The 19,633-nt window shown below is 36.8% G+C and overlaps 2 long non-coding RNA genes across 3 annotated transcripts in view; one reads left to right on the forward strand and one right to left on the reverse strand.

The window, feature by feature from the left end:
- Nucleotides 1-19,633, reverse strand: part of LOC116575291 — a 322,876-nt gene that overhangs the window by 3,169 nt on the left and 300,074 nt on the right. The gene's annotated exons all lie outside the window — the stretch shown is intronic.
- Nucleotides 4,862-7,329, forward strand: LOC116575289. Of its 2 annotated transcripts, none has more exons than XR_004279682.1 (3): nucleotides 4,862-5,184; nucleotides 5,824-6,131; nucleotides 7,241-7,318. It is a non-coding gene; the product is annotated as an uncharacterized LOC116575289 (long non-coding RNA). The 2 variants fall into 2 exon arrangements; XR_004279681.1 differs by having other exon boundaries at nucleotides 4,897-5,184; nucleotides 5,824-5,968; nucleotides 7,241-7,329.

The raw sequence follows: 19,633 nt of genomic DNA on the forward strand, positions 1-19,633 counted from the left end.
CTAAAGAAGTCATTTTTTTTTTAAAACTACCTTTTTTAAAAATTTATTTATTTGACAGACAGAGATCACAAATAGGCAGAGAGGCAGGCAGAGAGAGAGAGGAAGAGAAGCAGACTTCCCGCTGAGCAGAGAGCCCGATACAGGGCTCAATCCCAGGATCCTGGGATTGTGACCTGAGCTGAAGGCAGAGGCTTTAACCCACTGAGCCACCCAGGTGCCCCAAGAAGTCATTTTTTAATTTTTGATTTGTTTTTGGAATATTTTTCCTATCATTTGCTATTGTTTTTCTATTTTCTATTTCACTCATTTCCACTGTAGTCTTTATTATTTCCTTTATTGCTGACTTTAGTTTTATTTGCTTTCATTCTAATTTCTTTTTTTTAAATTAAATTAAAAAATTTTTTCAGTGTCCCAAAATTCATTGTTTATGCACCACAGACAGTGCTCCATGCACTACATGCCCTCCTTAATACCCACCACCAGTCTCACCCATCTCCCCAACCCTTTCCCTTCCAAAACCCTCAGTTTGTTTCTCAGAGTTCACAGTCTCTCATGGTTCATCTCCCTCTCTGATTTCCCTCCATTCACTTCTCTATCTCCCAATGTCCTCCGTGTTTTCCTTATGCTCCACAAGTAAGTGAAGCCATATGATAATTGGCTCTCTCTGCTTGACTTATTTCACTCAGCATAATCTGCAGTGCCATCCATATTGATACAAAAGTTGGGTATTCATCCTTTCTGATGGAGGCATAATACTCCATTGTATACACGGACCATATCTTCTTTATCCATTCATCTGTTGAAGGACACCTTGGCTCTTTCCACAGTTTGATGACTGAGGCCATTGCTGCTATTCATTCTAATTTCTTAAGATGGAAGCCCAGGTCATTGCTTTGAGAAGATTTTTTTCTTAGTAATAGATATTTAAGGCTACAAATTAATCTCTAATTTTGTTTTAGCAGCATCCTGCACATTTTGACATTTGGTGTTTTCATTTCATTGAGTTCAAAGTACTGAATTTTAAAAACTTCTTTTTTGATCTTCTTGTGATGCACAAGTTATTATTTGGGAGTGTATCATTTAATTTCCCATTTTAGGGATTTTTCAGATATATTTGGTATTGATTACTAATTTTTTTTAAGATTTAAATTTTTTTTAATTAATTAACTTTTAAAATATATTAGACAGAGAGATAGAGAGCACAAGTAAGCAGAACAGCAGGCAAAGGAAGAGGAAGAAGCAGGCTCTTGGCTGAGCAGGGAACCCGATGCAGGTCTTGATCCCAGGTCTCGATGCAGGTCTCGATCCCATGACCTGAGCTGAAAGTAGTCACCTAACCAACTGAGCCACATAGGCCCCCCTCTAATCAGGTTTTGTTGTTATGAAATAACATATTTTTTACTTGAATTACTTTACCTTTTCTGGGGGGACAATTCCCAGAATATAGTCTATCTTGGTAGATGTTTTGTGTGTACATCAATAGAAATATTACCAAACTGTTGTTGGGTAAAGTGGTCTATAAATGTCTATTAAGTTGGTTAACAGAACTGTTCTAGTCTTACCTATCCTATTGATTTTCTGTGTACATTTTCTTTTTTTTTTAAGATTTTATTTATTTATTTGACAGACAGAGATCACAAGTAGGCAGAGTGGCAGGCAGAGAGAGAGGAAGGGAAGCAGGCTTCCCGATGAGCAGAGAGCCTGACGTGGGGCTTGATCCCAGGACCCTGGGATCATGACCTGAGCCAAAGGCAGAGGCTTTAACCCACTGAGCCACTCAAGTGCCCCTTCTGTGTACATTTTCTATCAATTAATGAGGAAATAAGATTGAAATCTCTGACTCTCATACTGGATTTGTTTATGTTTTCTTGAAGTTCTACTAATTTTTCCTTCAATATTTGGAATTTCTATTGTTTGAGGCATAAACATTTAGGGTTGTCATTAATTGTTCCATTTATCATGAGATGGCCCCTTCCTTCTCCATAATAGGATTGTTTTGAAATCTATTTTGTTTGAAATTAATTAAGCTACTCTGCTTCCTTTGATTAGTGTTAACCTGTTGTTTTCCATCTTTTTATTTTTTTTGTCTTTATATGTAAAGTTGTTTTATTAGAAAGAGTACATAACTGAGTCTTGCATTTAATGCAAATGTTGCTTTACTGTCTTCTATGCATTGTTCCAGTGACAATCAGCTGTCCTCCTTTTATTCCTTTGTATATAATGTCTTTTCTTTTCTTTAGTTACTTTAAGACTTCTTTTTTATCACTGATTTAAGCAATTTGATTATAATGGGCCATGTTACCACTTTCTTCGTGTTTGTGGCACTTGTGTTCATTGCACTTCTTAGATTTATAGACTTATTTTCAACAAATTTGGAATACTTTCAGCCATTTTTCCTTCAAAAATTATTTCTCCTATCTTTCATTTGAGGACTCCAATTACTCATATACTAGGCTTCTTATAATTCCATAGCTCATTGATCCTAACAGTTTTTTCAGTCATTTCTTCTCTATTAGCTTCATTTTATAGTTTTTACTGGTCTACCTTCGAATTCAGTAATCTCTTCTTCTACAGTGTCTACTATGCCCTTAATTCCGTTCAGTGTATTCATTTCAGACATTGTAGTTTTAATCTATAAAAATTCAATTTAAGTATTTTTTAAACCTTTTTATGTCTCTATATTTTAAATATACCTTCTGGATTCTTGAACATACAGAACACTGTTACAATGTCCAATTTAATGTCCTTGTCCACCAATTTTATTCTGTGTTCATTTGTATCCATTTCAACTGATTGAGTTTTTCCCCTCAGCATTCATTATATTCTCCTGTTTCCTTTATAAACTTTTGTTTTACTGGGTGCCACAGTTGTGAAGATTTTGAGGGGTGGGTATTGGATTTTTGCTTTTCCAGAAATATTCTGGAGCTTTGTAGTGAAATGTGGTTAGGTTATACGAAAATAATTTGTTTCTCTGAGTCTTCCTTTTAAGGCTTGTTTGGCCAGAAAAGGCAGTCATTAATATAGGGTTAACTTTCCCCACTATAGAAGCATAATTATTCTGAGTATACTCAATGCCCAGTTCCTATGAGACTTTCTGCTGAGACTGGTTGGAACAGGTGCTATTAATAGTACTATGTAACCTATGGGTATTGTTCCTCCTAATCTTTCAATATTTGGGGGGGGGTACTTTTCTCATGTGCATGTGCTAATTGGTATCCAGTGAGTACTCAAAGGGGACTCTTCACTAATCTCTAAAATTTTCTTTCTATTAAGCTTTCTCCTCTTTGGTATTTTGCCCTGTGAACCCTTGCTATCTTGTCTTCCCAGGACTTCCTCTTTCTTTTCCTCAACTCACGGAGACAGCAAAGCTCTGCCTGGGCTCCCTCTTCCTGCACTATAGCCTGGAAACTCTCTCCAAGCAATAATCTGAGGTGATCATAAGATTCATCATGTTTGTTTCCCATGTTTTTGGTTGTCATTGGGCTTTAATACGTGATGCCCAATAGACTGAGAACTGTAGTTTCACGTATTTTGACCAGTTTTATATTTTTTCCCTGGTGTTAAGGTAAATGATGTCTCTTTTGTTCCATTTCTCAAGAAGTAGGAGCCATTAATCAGATCTAGCTTTTGGTTCCAGGTCTGTATTTTACTTAGTTGGAAAAGTCAGTAACCTCAATAGATACTTTACTGGTCCACCTGGAGATTAAATATCAGTTTACTTTCAAAACTTAAACATATTTTTTTTCAAATCAGATGTAGCATTTGTGTGAATGACGGGAACCAATTGTCAGGCAAATAATAATACGGTACCCTGTGATGATTCAATATAGTAATTCATTCTTCCTTTCTTCAGAAAATGCTCAACCACCTAGGAAAAATCATTTGAAACCTGAAAAAAAATTATACTATGCAAATGATTTAATTTGAAATTAAATTTAAAGTCTATACTCATTTTGTTTTTTTGTCTATTATTTCCTGGAGGGAAGTCAGAGCAGCCTACAGTGACAAGGAAGGACATAGAAAACTCTTTTTGCTGACTGCATGTCAAGTTCTATTTCTTATAGTTACTGCCCTTCATGTGAGCATTTTAAATTATCAAATATATAAGTGATGATAAAAATCAAACTGAAAGCCTGCTGTCTCAGGTGGAAGAGCATGCGACTCTTGATCTCGGGGTCATGAGTTTGAGCCCCACGCTGGGTGTAGAGATTACTTAAATAAACAAATAATCTTAAAAAATGAAACTGAAAGATTTTGAAATTTTGCGAAGAAATAGAGTGTGGTACTTCACTGCTTTAATCACTCTAATACGTTCTATTGAACTTTGAATTCAAATTTCACATGACTCATGTAATGCAGTCCTATTAATTATCTTAAAATTTGAAGACTGCATGACCTACAGATCTTTCATGATCTTATCTTTTTTGCCCTTGGCATTTGGGCCTTCTGTTTCTTGCACCCACAAAGTTACCTCCTACAGCAAAGCCTACATACACATGATTTCTTCTGCTGGAATTTTTTTTTTCCATGATTATTATACAGCTGGCTTCTTTTCAACAATCACATTTCAACTCAAATATTACCTCCCTAAGAAATCTTTCTTGTCTATGCTAGTTAATGTGGGCTTACCCACTGTGGTAGTGGTCGGAATTTTAAGATGACCCATAATTACCTATAACTTTGCATAATCTACTGTCTTTGAGTATGCATGAGTCCTGTGAATATGTTGGGATATCACTGTCATCGTTATGCTATGTTATTTGGCACAAGGAAGTATACAGATGTAATTGTGTTCCTAATAAGTTGACTAGAAATTAATCTAAAGGGCACTTATCTAGAGTGGCCCTGAGCTAAGCAGGCAGGCCCTTTGAAAGCAGATATTCTTCTGTTTATGTGGAAGAAGCAATCATTTTGTGAGAGCCTATGATGGGAGTCACATAGCATGGACCTGAGGGCAGCCTCAAGATGCTGATACTACTTTGGGCCAACAGCCAACTAGGAAATAACAACCTTTGTCCTACAATTGCAAGGAACTGAATTCTGCCATCAACATGAATGAGCTTGGAAGACTACCCTGAGCACCACAGGAGAATGTGACTTCAGTTCACACTCTGATAGCGGCCTGAGGAGACCTTGAGCAGATGGCTATATTATGCATGCCCAGACTCCTGACCTAGGAAAACTGTGAGTTGATAAATTGCGCTGCTTTAAATTGCTAAATTCTTGGCAATCTGTTTTGCAGAAATAGAGAATGAATACACTCCAGACCACTCTCTATCACACTGCTTTGTTTTATATTCTTCATGGCCTAAAACTCTTTGAAATTATCTCATATGTATTTCTTGTTTACTTCAGTTATCTACCCCTAGAATATACATTCTACTAGAAAAGCAGTTTTGGTTGTCATTCTGCCAGGTTGATTTTGGCTATATTGGCTATTTGGGAGGTAGATTGAAGAGAACTAGAAATCTGTTTTTGTTTTGCTGTTTAAAAAAAAAGAGAGAGAAGCTAATATAAACTGTATAATATTGACATTTTCTCAGTGGGACAAAATAATCTTTCTTTGGTATTCTTCAGTTTAGTAAATAATTAAATATGAAAGAAAGACTAAAAAATTCTTGAAAATGAGAGAAGCACCAAGCCAAAATTTCACATAAAACAGAGGCATGCAGCTCTGTTATTTTTCAAATAATACAACTGTTATGGAAGCCATGCAATATTTCAGCACAGAATTTTATTTTGCATAATGAATTTTTTCTTCTTCTTCTTCTTCTTCTTCTTCTTCTTCTTCTTCTTCTTCTTCTTTTTTTTTTTGGATTTCAGCCTCTGTCGTTATTGTGACCACGTGTGGTGCCGGTGCCAGAACATTCCTCCCTTGTGTGTTTCATGCCCAATATGATCCTCATATTCAGGGCTTCCAGAAGATTCTGTCTGTTTCATGAATTCTTGCTATTGCTATCCTGAAAAGGTAATCAGCAGCTGCTTGTGCCAAAGAGGAGGGAGAGAAGAAGCTACATCATCGTCCTTTGTTCTCTTACAGGAAGAACTGAACTGTGGCGCACTCTTTACTTTTTATTGAACTAGCAAGCAAAAAATATATTGTTCATTGTTTTTAATCACCATATTTTCAGGTATCTATTCCCTTGAGTAAAAATTCTTTGAGCCTTTGTGGCCTCTTATACTCATGTTCTAAGTCTTAGAATTAAACAAATGTTGCATTCCTTATCACCTTGAATTCAAATGTATTGCAACATCCGGGCTATGTTCTTCCTGACTGCCTAATGTTTGCAGCTGTTAGCAACTGTAAATGTCTGTAATAAGCAAGCTCACCCTTAAATCATAGATCTTTACGATGTCACCAGTTATTTTGGATTAGCATGTGTCTCTTCAGCTAGTCAATCTGTTGATGAAAGTTCTAAATCCCAAACCCTCCATTTAAACCAGTTTCAATAATATCATCTGAATCCATCCCAAGATTTCAAAACCTGGCAAACAGTTTCAGACATATGTGTGGAAGTATAAATCAGTATCTCTTTCATACGAGTTAAAGGATTCAAGAAATCACCCTCTTCAAAAGAAATATGTCTCCCACTGATCCTCATTGGTACCTAAAACTTTACCATCAAATAAAATAAAAATTGGCTCAAGATTTACTGCTTACAAAATGATGAAGCTAATACACAAAATCTCTAATATATTGCATTTTTGTTCCCTGAAACCCAAATTCAGTTTAATCTGGTAGGCAGAAAAACAATGGGAAGGGAACAGCCAGGGAGTCCTGGTTTAAGTCCTGCCTCTATCTATTATTAGCACAATCTTGAAAACTTCTGGGACAGCGTATCCTTAAATGTTAAAATCAAATACAACAATTCTTATCCTACTAGACTATCATCAACATATCAGACACCATAAGACAAAGACTAAAATCAAACACAATTATTAGTAGCTATTATTGTTATTATTTTAGGTGACCTGCTAGGGTATTTATTGAGTGTCTTCTAGATGCAGTTCCCTCGAGAGATATGAAAATGGGATGGGTTTATTTTACATGTCTTCCAGGACAAAATTACGAATCGAATAAGGAAACTCTAGGAAGAAACAAAGTTCACTTCATTCAAAAGAAAGGAAGAAATAAATTACTATCTATCTGTGAAAATTAATACAGGGAAACGTCACTAAAATAAAGTTGGGGGGCCAGAAAGGAGAACTCTCTTGTACTACAATCTGTTGTTATTTACAGACCTTAGCTGGAGCAGACGTACCTTGTAAATGGATACTACGTGATGGCCCCGGCTAGAGCAAGAAAGGTTTTCTCCCCTGGCAGCAGCCCAGTGGATGGATGAGAGACTGTCGCAACTCAGCTAAAGGAAAGCCACTGTACTTCAAACTCTCACTTTAGTCCAATGGCCTTTTTGTTTATAACAGCCCTTCCAAACTCCTCCTTTCCCTGATAAAAGAGCGTTGCTCTCCTTTGTTCTCAGGCCTGCCTGTGGTTTTGCCATAGCTTGCTTATCCCTGACTGCAATGCTCTGCTATTCCTGAATAAACATTTTGCTGGTAAAATAACTGACAATTTTACTTTTAAGGTTAACAAATCATGTGAGTATTGTTATTACTATTATTTATTGACTGACTACTTCCTACAGGCAAGATAGCATGCTAATTGCTTTCATGTATTGTGTCTTTAAATCTTCACAACCCTGTAGTTTTTTCTATTTTACGGCAAAACATACTGACCAAGGTCAAAGAGAGCTATAGAGCTATGATTTGACCTCAGATATGCGCGATTGCAGAGAGGATAACAGACGCGACCTATAGGATGGTCAACTCGTAAGTACATGTAATTCTCAGTTAGACTTTGTATAACTTCACTTAAATTGCTAAAGATTTATTAAAGTACATAGAGTCTGGATTAGTTATCACGGAGGTCTTATATGATACTGTGACATTTATTTCACATGGACATTTGGAGAACTTTGAGCATGTCAAATAACACAGTTGTAAAATTTGAGAGTATTTTGGAATATTATGATTTGTGATATGAAATACATAGTTAGTCTTTGTCCCCTTTTCTGGCACAGAGCTCCCCAAACCCTTGTAATTTCCTAGGTGGTGGGAGAAATAAAGTGTCTTTTGTTATGTTAATGACGTGGCTTTAAGGAGGCACCTAAGGATGGGGTTGGTGCCAGTGGGTTCTGACCATGTGATTAGAGGGTTGGAACTTTTAGTCCCACCCCACTGACCTCCAGAAAGGGGAGGGGTGCTGGAGATTGAATCAGTTGCCATTGGCCAATTATAAAATCAATCACACCTGTGTAATGAAACCTCCAGTAAAAACCCAAAAGGAGGAGGTTCAGAGAGCTTGAACTGGTGAACACATGGAGATGGAAGACAATAGTGTGCCTAGAAGAGGGCATGGTATTTCTGTGCCTCTTCCCACATACCTTACTCTATGCATCTCTTCCATCTGGCTGTTCTGAGTCTCTTCCTTTTATAATAAACTGGCATAATAAGTAAACTGTTTCTCTGAATTCTGTGAGCTACGCCAGCAAATTATTCCAACCTAAGGGGGGTGGCATGGTCTTCTAGGCCTGAACCCTCAGTCTGTAGAATCTGATGCCATGTGGGTAGTGTCAGAGTTGAATTGAATTCTCAGACATGTTTCTGGTCTCTGAGAATTGCTTGTTGGAGGTATTGGAAAACTCCCTCCCCTAGGCTGGAATTGGGTCTCAGACATCAAAAGAATTTGCAAAATTGAAAACACCAAGAGATGGGCTTAGTCATGGATTAGAAGATGACCACAATACTACAAATAGTTATGAATCCACATTCAATAACATTTAAAGCATCCCATGAGGTTAGTTAAATGACATAGAAAGGTATGAAAGACTTTACAAGAATTATACCCATAATAAGCCTCTGATAGCTGCTGACGATAGTAGTAATGACTAAGCAATTTAAACCAACATGACCCAATAAAACTAAATGCATTCATTTGCAAATTTATGTACCTATCTAATCGTCATCTCAGGATACAGCAATCCTATGTGAATGGCAAAGACTGGGACTGATTCTGTCAAGGAAGTATTTTAGTTAACCATCACTCAAACTTTATCCAAAGAGGACAAGATATCATCCAAAAAATCTCTTCTCATTTGTTATTCAAATTTGACCTGCCCAGTTTTGGCTACAAAGATTAAACGTGAGTGAGACAGCTTGGGTACTTTTCTTAGTGGATCTCCTAAGGTTTTGCACACCAGAGTAGATTGGGCAACTGCCTGAGATGTGTGGCTTTCAGGACACTGACATGAACTCATGTCCTGCAGACAGCTCTCCAGTCCTCTTAAATGGTGACACTGGGATTATATCAATGGAACTTTAATTTTTAGGTCAAGATGCTAATTCTAGTAAAGACAGATGGGCTGGATTGTTCTTCTGGTTACAGAGATTTCATTTTGAGTTTCTGTTCCTTTTCTAAAAAAGAGTTTTGATAAGAAGAAATTAAGAAATTCGGACTTTCAGAATGTGAGTATAGGTTGCAAAAGAGGCATTTAGTAGAAAGAGGATACTTGAATCAGACAGCAATTTATTAAATTTAAGGATTCAGTAGAGCTAAAATCCTGGAATTTTAACATTGCTTTGAGCTAGATAACAATCTAACAAATGAAAATTTTCAAACCTTTAAAATAAGTAATAATACATACTTCATTGAATTTGTGGAGATTAAGTGAGATAGTTTATAAAAATTTTCTTCTACAAATGTTGTTTATCCTACCTTAACAAAAATAATTTATTTTCTTCTTAAATTCGCTGCCAGAAATTATCTTTGTGTGTCTTATATTCTTTTTTATTATTCTTTTAAACTTTAATGAGATTATTGATTTTACATTTATTATTTTATGGATGTGCTTATCATGTTTTCAATGTTAAAATTATTTTTATTGCTATCATTTAATTACTAAACATTTTTTGGTTCTACTACTAGGCATTATTGCAGTCGTATGTGAGCTTAGGAAATGTGAGAACAGCACACCAAACAACTGATGTTTTGAAAAAATATGTTTTGGTTTGATGATCGGGTATTGATTATAAGTGAGTAACCCCTTGAAAGTTTACATTTGATACTTAACAAAAAATGAGTCTAACATGTGTTGTTCTCCCAGTATGATTTTTTTTTGCATGATTTGTGAAAATTTATGAAGTCATGCAATTTTAGATAAATCTGAAAGACACTTGGGGAAATATTGATGTAACCCCTCAATTTATAGCTAAAGAGACTAAGGCCCCATATTTATATGATATTGTCTATTACCCAAGTTGCAAGATAGAATAAGTAGTATGATGTGTGCTTACATACAAATAAATATATAAAAATCAGGAAGACAATATGCAACCTGTCAGTTGACCACAAGGCTGTCATTGGGAGCACTCTTCCCCACTTCTCCCTTGCACTCTTAAACAGTAAACCCTTCCTTATTTAAAATTTCTGCTCAGTTGCTTTTCCTTAGAGAAGCTGTCCCTATGTATGTCTAATACGCACTCCCTTACTTGGTTGAATGGAATGGAATGTATATAGAATGTTTTTAGTATTCATTTTCACACTTAAAAGATATTGTGGAAAAATCACTTACCTAGAAATCTACCCTCTTAGCAAATATATAGATGTACAGTATATTATTGTTTACTGCAGGTATAATGTTGTACAGCAGATCCCTAGAGCTTAATCATTTTTGCTTCATTGAAACACTATGCCAATTGTTTATAACTTCACCTTTGTATGTATTATTCTCTCATTAACGTATGTATTACCCCAGCCCGTGGGTTCCAATACCGCAGTGGCACTAACTGCCAGATGTTTCTCACCATGGAATTCCCCGTGCTGAACATAAATATTGACTCATTACATATGCTCAATAAATATTTATTGAGTTAACAAGCAAAGTGTAACCCAATTCTATTTTGAAAATAATCCTTAAAAAATCCAGAATTTTGAGGGAGAGTTTTCTGACTACATTTGTTATCCTAGTGGTCTTTAGAATCATGTCAGTGCCCAGTTTATTCCTAATCATAGATATTTCTGGAAAAATTCTTAGAAACCTTTCCTGCCTGTATCATAGAGCAACTCTGTGTGTGTGTGTGTGTGTGTGTGTGTGTGTGTGTGTGTGTTGAGAGAGAAAGAAAGAAGAAGGGAGGGAAAGAGATGGAGAGAAGTAAAGCATTAAGAAGCAGAGATCAACTTGTTACAAAGAAGGGGACAAGTTCAATAAGAGAGAAAATGAATAACTTTTGTAGTGAAATCCTAATATTAAAGACATTAAAATGTAAAGTATGGGCATTATGTGGAGGATAGTCCTTTTTCCTCTCACTGTATGAATCTGTATCTTTTATGACAGAAGATGGGATAATACCACTTTTCTAAATATAAAACAACAGTAACAACTGCATTATATTTGAAGTTCGTTCTGAGGTATGTCCACTCTGTGAACATCTCTATTCCGACTGTATTCATTTCAAAACCATAAAGTGAGGTTAATAATAATAACTTATATAGTACTTACTATATATTTGGTTACTCTTGCCAAAGCATATATGTGTATTAACTTATTCACAAAAACACTTATGATGTAGGTATAATTCTTTTCATTATCCTGAAGTAGAAACTGAGTATTTTTTTAAAGATTTTATTTATTTATTTGACAGAGAGAGAGAATCAGAGCTAGAAAGTGAATACAAGCAGAGAAGGGCGAGTGAGGGAGGGAGAAGCAGTCTTCCCACTGAGCAGGAAGCCTGATACAGGGCTCAGTCAAAGACCCTAGGATCATGACCTTAGCAGAAGGGAGATGCCTAACTGACTGAGCCACCCAGGTGCCTTGGAACCAAGTCTTAAGAAAACCTATTGTAATGTCAGAAAACGACGTGGTTGCTCATCCTGCATTTCCTCTCTTCCTCCTTCCCACTTACTGGGAAATGCAAAATGGGATCAACAGTTGAATCGGCCTCCTTGAATCCCGAAATACCAGCCACATTTTGAGGATGGCAGAGCCACGGCACAAGCCTGGATCCTTGGATAACTTTGTGGAGTAGAATGATTTACCTACATTGGACCACCTACCTAATTTTGGGTTGTTACATCTGAGGGAAAGAAATGTTTATCTTATTTAAACCACTGTAATTGGTAGTAAATTTATTACAGGACATTACCTTGTGCTCTAACAACAAAAAAACAAACAAATATGCCTTCTACCCAGTATTTTGGGGATAGGAAGAAAGTTCTTGAACTAGGTAGAACAGAACCAAAGTTTCAGAGAAAAGAAAACCCTCATGAGCAATATCATGGTCTCATCACAATAGCAAAATGATGGCTCTTCTCATTTCTGCAACAAAGAGATATATACTCTATTAAATGTGCCATATCTCAGAATCTCAATGTTGCAAGCCAATATATCTACTATTGTCATCATGTGAACAGATCCATCTGCTGAGATAGATTAAAATGGACCAACTTCTTGAGCCTGATGTGTAAAAACAATGCCAATTTTTGAATTTACAATAAGAAATCACTGTCACAAAATCAGAGATAGTCAAGTTCATGTAACCAATTTATTTTCTTCATGTAGTCAAGATGAACGGGATGCCAAATTATAATCAGAAGCTACTGCACAGTTTTATGAGAACTGGATATACTTAAAGCCTATATAATCAGCCCCTTGAGTCCCTGTAGGCAGATGTACACGGGAAGCCAAATCTTAATCAGAGGTTGCTTCATGACCATGGAATCAGATGTGAGGAGTTTGATGATTCAGATGTCACATGGTGCAACTTACAACCATGATTCTCTTGGCAGTGGGAACGGATATGCTCTTGCACATCTTTAGCTAAGACCACTCTCATAATGGTAAGCCATTTCCATCTGTGTTTCCAGATTTGGAGTGGCTTTATCGTGGGGATCAGAAAAACTCAAATTCAAAACAAAGGCTTAGGGTTCTATCCATTTTTACCCTATTTGTTTCCACTTCGTGTGTGTGCCTCATTTTCCTGTGATTCCTCTTCTGATTCACTTACTCTTTTTTTTTTTTATCTCTGTGCCTACATTGCTTTGAACTAACCTGCCCTACTTTTGTGGCAAATTAGTTGATTTACTGCTTAGTTTTCAAAAGGCAAACATTTCTGCATTGTGAGGGCCCATAATTAGAGCTCTCAGTTACTAACAATAGAAGAAACTTTTTCCAAAGTTACCTTTTAAAAGAGAAATATTAAGGTCAAGGACTATAGATTATCAAAATTTTATCACTTCTTTTCTCTCCTCTGAAATTTAGCTTAACTTTTAGCTTCTTATGGCATTCAACCATGTATTGCTTTATAACTTAGTCATTTTTATACCTTTATAGTTCACGCTTCAGTTTGCAAAGTGACTTAGGGAAGTGGCTATTTGTAATTCATCATTGTGGTCATTTCAAGACTCAGGACAATGTCTTATAAAGATAGTCTCAATCAGCATTTGAATAATTCAATAAAAAACTTAATGACAACATTGAGCGAGAAGAGTGCTAAGGTCTTTTTTTTTTCATAGCTAGTGGAACTTGGCTAACACCCTGACAATATTTCTTAGTCAATACACATCCCTTTACATAAAACATTTTATATTCCTCAGAAGATAGTAAATTCATATGATTATACATTACATCATCATATGCTAACATTACCACCATGATAATGACCTAAAAGGTGGGGTTAAAATATGCATTATTTCAATTATTGTCCTCAAATATTTTGAGGCATCGGTAGTAGTTATTCCTCTTTTCAGAGCTGGAAACCAAGGTGTAGAAGTCACTCATGTCCCCTGTTATTTCTGAAATCAAATTTCATACATGATGAGATGACATAGCCTATGCTCCTAACTCTGTGCCAGCCTGCCTCCTGAGTTCTCATGGATTATCTCGTTTACTCTCCTCACTTGCAGATATGGGGTAGATAAAGAGATAAAAAGGATGACAGCAGTCTCCCATAGTTATGGTTTAAGTAAAGTGTTTGGTGATTTGTGTGGGTAGGGAGGTATCATAGATTAGTTGGGTAGTTCTTCTGTTTAGTCTTTATTTTATTTTATTTTTTTTTAAAGATTTCATTTATTTATTTGAGAGACAGAGATCACAAGTAGGCAGAGAGGCAGGGGGAAGCAGGCTCCCTGCTGAGCAGAGAGCCCGATGCGGGGCTCGATCTCAAGACCCTGGGATCATGACCTGAACCGAAGGCAGAGGCTCTAACCCCCTGAGCCACCCAGGCACCTCTCTGTTTAGTCTTTATATAATATTCTTTTACCTCTGCTCTGACTTCCCTTTGTTATTCTGTTCTCTGTTCCTTGTTGTAAAATATCAGCATCTCCCATGGTTCAGTCTTCCATCACATCTTCTACTTAACATAACTGCCTTTGCCCCACTTGCCTGGCTTGTCTCTCTAACTCTCTCTCTGTTCACCATCTTTGGATTTATTGGTTCCTTGCTAGACACACACACACACACACACACACACACACACACACACACACACATTTTCCATATAGTCTCAGCTCAAATTGGGGTTTTCCCAGGAAGCTCTTTCTGACCCTTCCCTGCCAAATGATCTCTCAGCATTTTCTTTTTCACACTAATTTCAGTGTAATGTAAGGTAAGGTGACTATTTATTTGTTTACAGGTGAAAGAGATGCCAGTTCCCTGGCAGTGCACAAGTCCTCTGGAATAATGGCATCATAATTTTCTCTAATATTTAAATACAAATGGGTTAACTCTGCACACATGGAAGTCCAGACTATTCCAAATATTTTAAGAATTAATAGGGAACTTAAATTTCTCTTGATCATTGCTGTGTACAAATCCCTATGATAGTGGCATGCAAGTTATCTACCTCTTGCTACCTGCACCTTTGAACACGTTTTTAACACCTCCTTTCTCCCCATAGGATATGACCCCTAGTCTTTACCTGAACAGAGCACAGGTATTTCAAACTTGCCTGAAAAGTTGGGGGCGCTGATAGTGATGGTGGAGTGGTTTCACATTCTAGCACAGCAAATTAATAGTACTCTTGGAATCGTCTGTTAGAAACACTCAGTGAGCACTACAAAAATCCCATTTGGGTCTCACCCAACCAATGAAATCAGATGTTCTGGTGGTGGAGCATCATCTTGTATTTTTATTGTTGTTTTAATTCACGTATTATTTTAATATGGAGGTGGGTTTGAGAATCACTGAATTAAAGTCCTTTAAATTACTCTAAGGACCCAAGTTTTTCATACTGAGACAATTCATCAAGATATTTTTGTAAATAAACAGTCTCTTCACCAGACAAATACCCTCTTCCCCTGACTTTCTGGCTTTAATAAAAAGCATTCTTTCCACCATACTAGATGGATTTATTATTTCATTTCTATTTCTTTTGCTAGATTCTAAGCTCCATGAGGACAGGATTAAAATAATTGTCCTGTCATTATAGTTTCCCAGGGAGAGAAAAATCCCACAGTGCCTGAGACATATTAGTCACCCAATAAACATTTATTGAATGAGTCAAAGAATTTACAGTTTCAGAAAATTTATAACAGAAAGATTATTTATCTGTTTGAAAATTAATGTGTAAAGAATTAGAAAAAGATATTTAACTACTGATATTATATTAGTAGTTAATATTTTTATTAGATGAATAATTCCTTAGAAGTTTAGGAACATAAATTTGCATTATGAGTAACTTTGATTTCTCATAAAATTATCATGCTAGCTTTCTAAATTTAATTGCAGGCTAAGAATTGGAGAGGAAATAAACTGCCTTTAATCTTCCAGTCTTTCAGACACTGACTCTAAAAGTGACTGGAATAAGAAAAAGAATTTCAGACAATGGGGGATTTTATCAAATGTATTTTCCCAACAGGAAACAGGGCGAAGAGATTTGCAGACTTCAGCAGGAAGCCTCGAGCAAAGGTTTGCTGCCATATGAGAGCTGAGAAAGAGGATAGTGGGCTAACCCCTGTCTGATATTTGTATGGGTGTTCTTAAAAGTGGGGGAGGGGAGTGGACTTTTTCCACAGCTGAATTCCAGATGTATCCAAAGGAACACATTTTACGCTCACTGATGTCAACTATCTCCTGACTCCTTCACTAATTATTACAGATTGGGCATTGTAAACTGATGTCAATTCAGGCAACAATTCTCAATGTTTTTGGTGTATGGTACCAGTCTGATCTCTGTTTCATAGCTTAATAATAACAGCAACAATAAAAAATAGTGCCATGTAGTGAGCACCTACTGTTTGGCATGTCTTTGCATACGTTATCTACTATAACATCACTGCTAACCCCAGCAATTACCACCGACATTTTACAGACAAAACCAAGGACCAGAAAGTGTAAAGAGGTTGCTGGTGTTCAGTTAGTGAACAGCTCAATAGCTTCTCAGACTGAGGGTTTCTTTGTAGCAGTGTCTCCTTGCCAAACCTACAAGAGAAATCCTTAAAGAATGAAGGTCGAGATTAAATGTGAACATGTTAATTTCAGTTCTTCTTTCCAGTCTCTGGGTCAACATAATGACCAAATAACAGCTCTATTCAGACCAGCCTTTGAACGACTGAGCTCTCCAGTTAGCTAACTGACGAGTCCACAAATAAATGTATTGTCAGTTTGATCTTTTAGAGTCAAAACATATGATTTATTAAAAACAATTCCATGGTTTTGTTGGTCTCAGCGATGTAGTTGAGTATAATTATTAAACAGATTGGTGCTCTCATGGCTTTTGTGACTTCTATATCTTACTTGGTCTACATTAAGGTACTTCAGGGATTTAATGGTTAAAAAAAATGTATTTATCTTGTCCAGCCAAAAACGTGCTTCCTAACCTACTATCTAAGAAAGGTTTCAGACATACGAGGCAGGGTAATGGCCAATTCAAGCCTTCTTCCAGATGTTTGTGTTTTGAGACAGCCAATGCTATTTGCCAGCTGGAATGTAATTGGATTTGGGAAAGGATAATTTCCACCATGAAACTTGAATAACTCATCACTTTAGCCTTCAAGACAAGATCCCTGGTAGAGATCTAATCCCAAAACTCTAAAAGACAAAAAGAAAAAAACAAAAACAAAAACTAAACAACCCTCTCCTAAGAGGAAGCCATAGGAGCTGTAGGATACTGGAGGTTTGATTTCTCAGAGACAGTGATTCTGAAGGGTCAATCAGTGAGACACAGAAAATGCTTCATGCTATGGTGTACTCAAACAGTGATAGACAACTGTTATTTTCATACCATTATGTTCACAGCATGAGTCTCTGCTTGACTGCTAGTCTTTGCTCACACTACCTCCTCAAACCAGATCATGTTCAGTCTAACTTTCAGGATTGACTTGGACCAAGTCCTCAGGGATCTTCTAACTCAAGACAGAACCAATGTAACTAGAATGCTAGGACTCAGCTTCAAGCACTAATTATGTACCCCGTTCAACCCTATTTCTGAGATGTGGACCACATTTGTACCTCCTATTTGGTAACCAGATCCCTGTTTTGTTCTTTGTCCTTGGCTTTTTTTTTTTACTTGGGGTCCCCTACCTCTGAAGCTGGGATCCAGAATTATTCTTTTCAAGTCAGTTTCTAGAAACTAACATTCTGGCCTTGACTACTTGCCTTCATGCTTGTGGCATTTTGACTCAATTGTAGAATTTTGCTAATACTTACCTACTACCTAGATGCCTTGCTCTGAATTCCCATCCCCTCAGTAAGCCTCTATATCACGTCATCTAACTCCTATGTCATAATAAATGCTTCTGGAACACCATTTGGCATTAATTTTATTTATTTTTATTTTTTAATTTTTTTTGCATTTGGGGTTATATGGAGGGACTGAACTTCCTTCTGGTACCTGTGGTTGCTCGTTCACTCATGTCTCCCAGAGCATTTCTGTTTGCCCCATTTCATTGCATCACTAAACTTGGTTCAGACCTATGACACACAGGATCCCATAAATCCTAGCTGCTGAATAAGAACACAAATATCCCATTCTGGTCAGTGTGTGGGATTGCATAACCCCACATGCCATATAGCACTGCTGGCACATATTCTTGCAGGAACAATTCCTCTTCCTGGAAATAATCACAACCAGAAGTATTAAATTTTGCAACACCCTGGGAAACCACTTGAATTATTCTGGGAGAGTGAGGAAGATATCAAGTGTCAGTTCTGGAGTCAACTTTTGTTAGAATAAGAAAACTGTGTTTGTGCTATCTTGATCACAAAAATTTCTCCCTGAATATTTTGAAAAAAAAAAATGTGCTTATATTGCTTTATATATTTAGGTGTACACTGCCTAAATTCCCCCACTTCAAATTGTGAGTATATCTGAGCAATGGAGGTGCTTTTCCAGAGGTCTTTAAAATTAAGATAGGTTCTCATTATTTGGGGTTCAGCTCAAAAGCAAGAAATCTACCCAAATTTCTGGCTCCATATCAAACCCTGAATCTCTAGGCTGCATTTTGTGGTATCCATTTTGGTTCCTTGAGGTCCATTTTACATAATGCATTTATCACTAAAATTGTAAGAATTATAAATAAGTAAATATATGTGTATACAGACACATGTATGTTTGCACATGTGTATATTCACATGACATTTTACAAAATGCATTGGCATGTGATGTTTCATTAAAAATCTCAATGTACATTGTAAATGAAATATTACTGACATTTTACAGATACTGAAACAGAACTTCTATTTTTTTTTTTTTTTTGAGAGAGAGAGAGAGAGAGAGAGCAATTATGAGCTGAGGGAGGGTCCAGGAGGAGGAAGAGAGCAGAGCAAACTCTCTGCGAAGCACAGAGCCCAATATGGCACTCAATCTCACAACACTAAAATCATGACCTGAGCTGAAACCAAGAGTCCGTTGCTCAACCAGCTGAGTGCCCCCGTGTCCCTGGAGGCAGAAATCTCAAATGAGTTGATTAAAACCTCTAGCAAAACCATGACTGAATTTAGGTCCTGTGGTTCCAAATCTACTGTTTCACCAGGTCTCACTGAACAAGCCTTAGTCATCACCCCTCCCTGTGCTGGGTACCAGGATAGAGTATGCTCTTCTTTGGTATGTATGCCAAAAAAGGAAGACACACCTCGCAATTTCAACAAAGCATCCAGCCTGGTAAGTTGTAATATTTTATGTCACCTATTCTTTTTTTTTTTTTTTTAAAGATTTTATTTATTTATTTGACAGAGAGAAATCACAAGTAGATGGAAAGGCAGGCAGAGAGAGAGGGAAGCAGGCTCCCCGCTGAGCAGAGAGCCCAATGCGGGACTCGATCCCAGGACCCTGAGATCATGACCTGAGCCGAAGGCAGCGGCTTAACCCACTGAGCCACCCAGGCATCCCAATGTCACCTATTCTTGAGAAAAAATTACTGACTCCCTAGATAACCTAGAATGGAAAATTGTATCATCCTCTTACCTAGAATGGGAGAGCAAAGGAGCAAAATCATCAAGATCTATCCTTGGAAATCAAGGATTTATATTTTGTTCCTATATTCATTTAGCCAAACAATACATTTTGATTAATGTAATGTACTAAGTATCAGCCACCATGATAGAAATTGAGAATACAAAGATTAAAAGGCAGTGCCTAG

This window comes from Mustela erminea, chromosome 16, assembly GCF_009829155.1.
Source record: "Mustela erminea isolate mMusErm1 chromosome 16, mMusErm1.Pri, whole genome shotgun sequence".
Classification (NCBI taxonomy): Eukaryota; Metazoa; Chordata; class Mammalia; order Carnivora; family Mustelidae; genus Mustela; species Mustela erminea.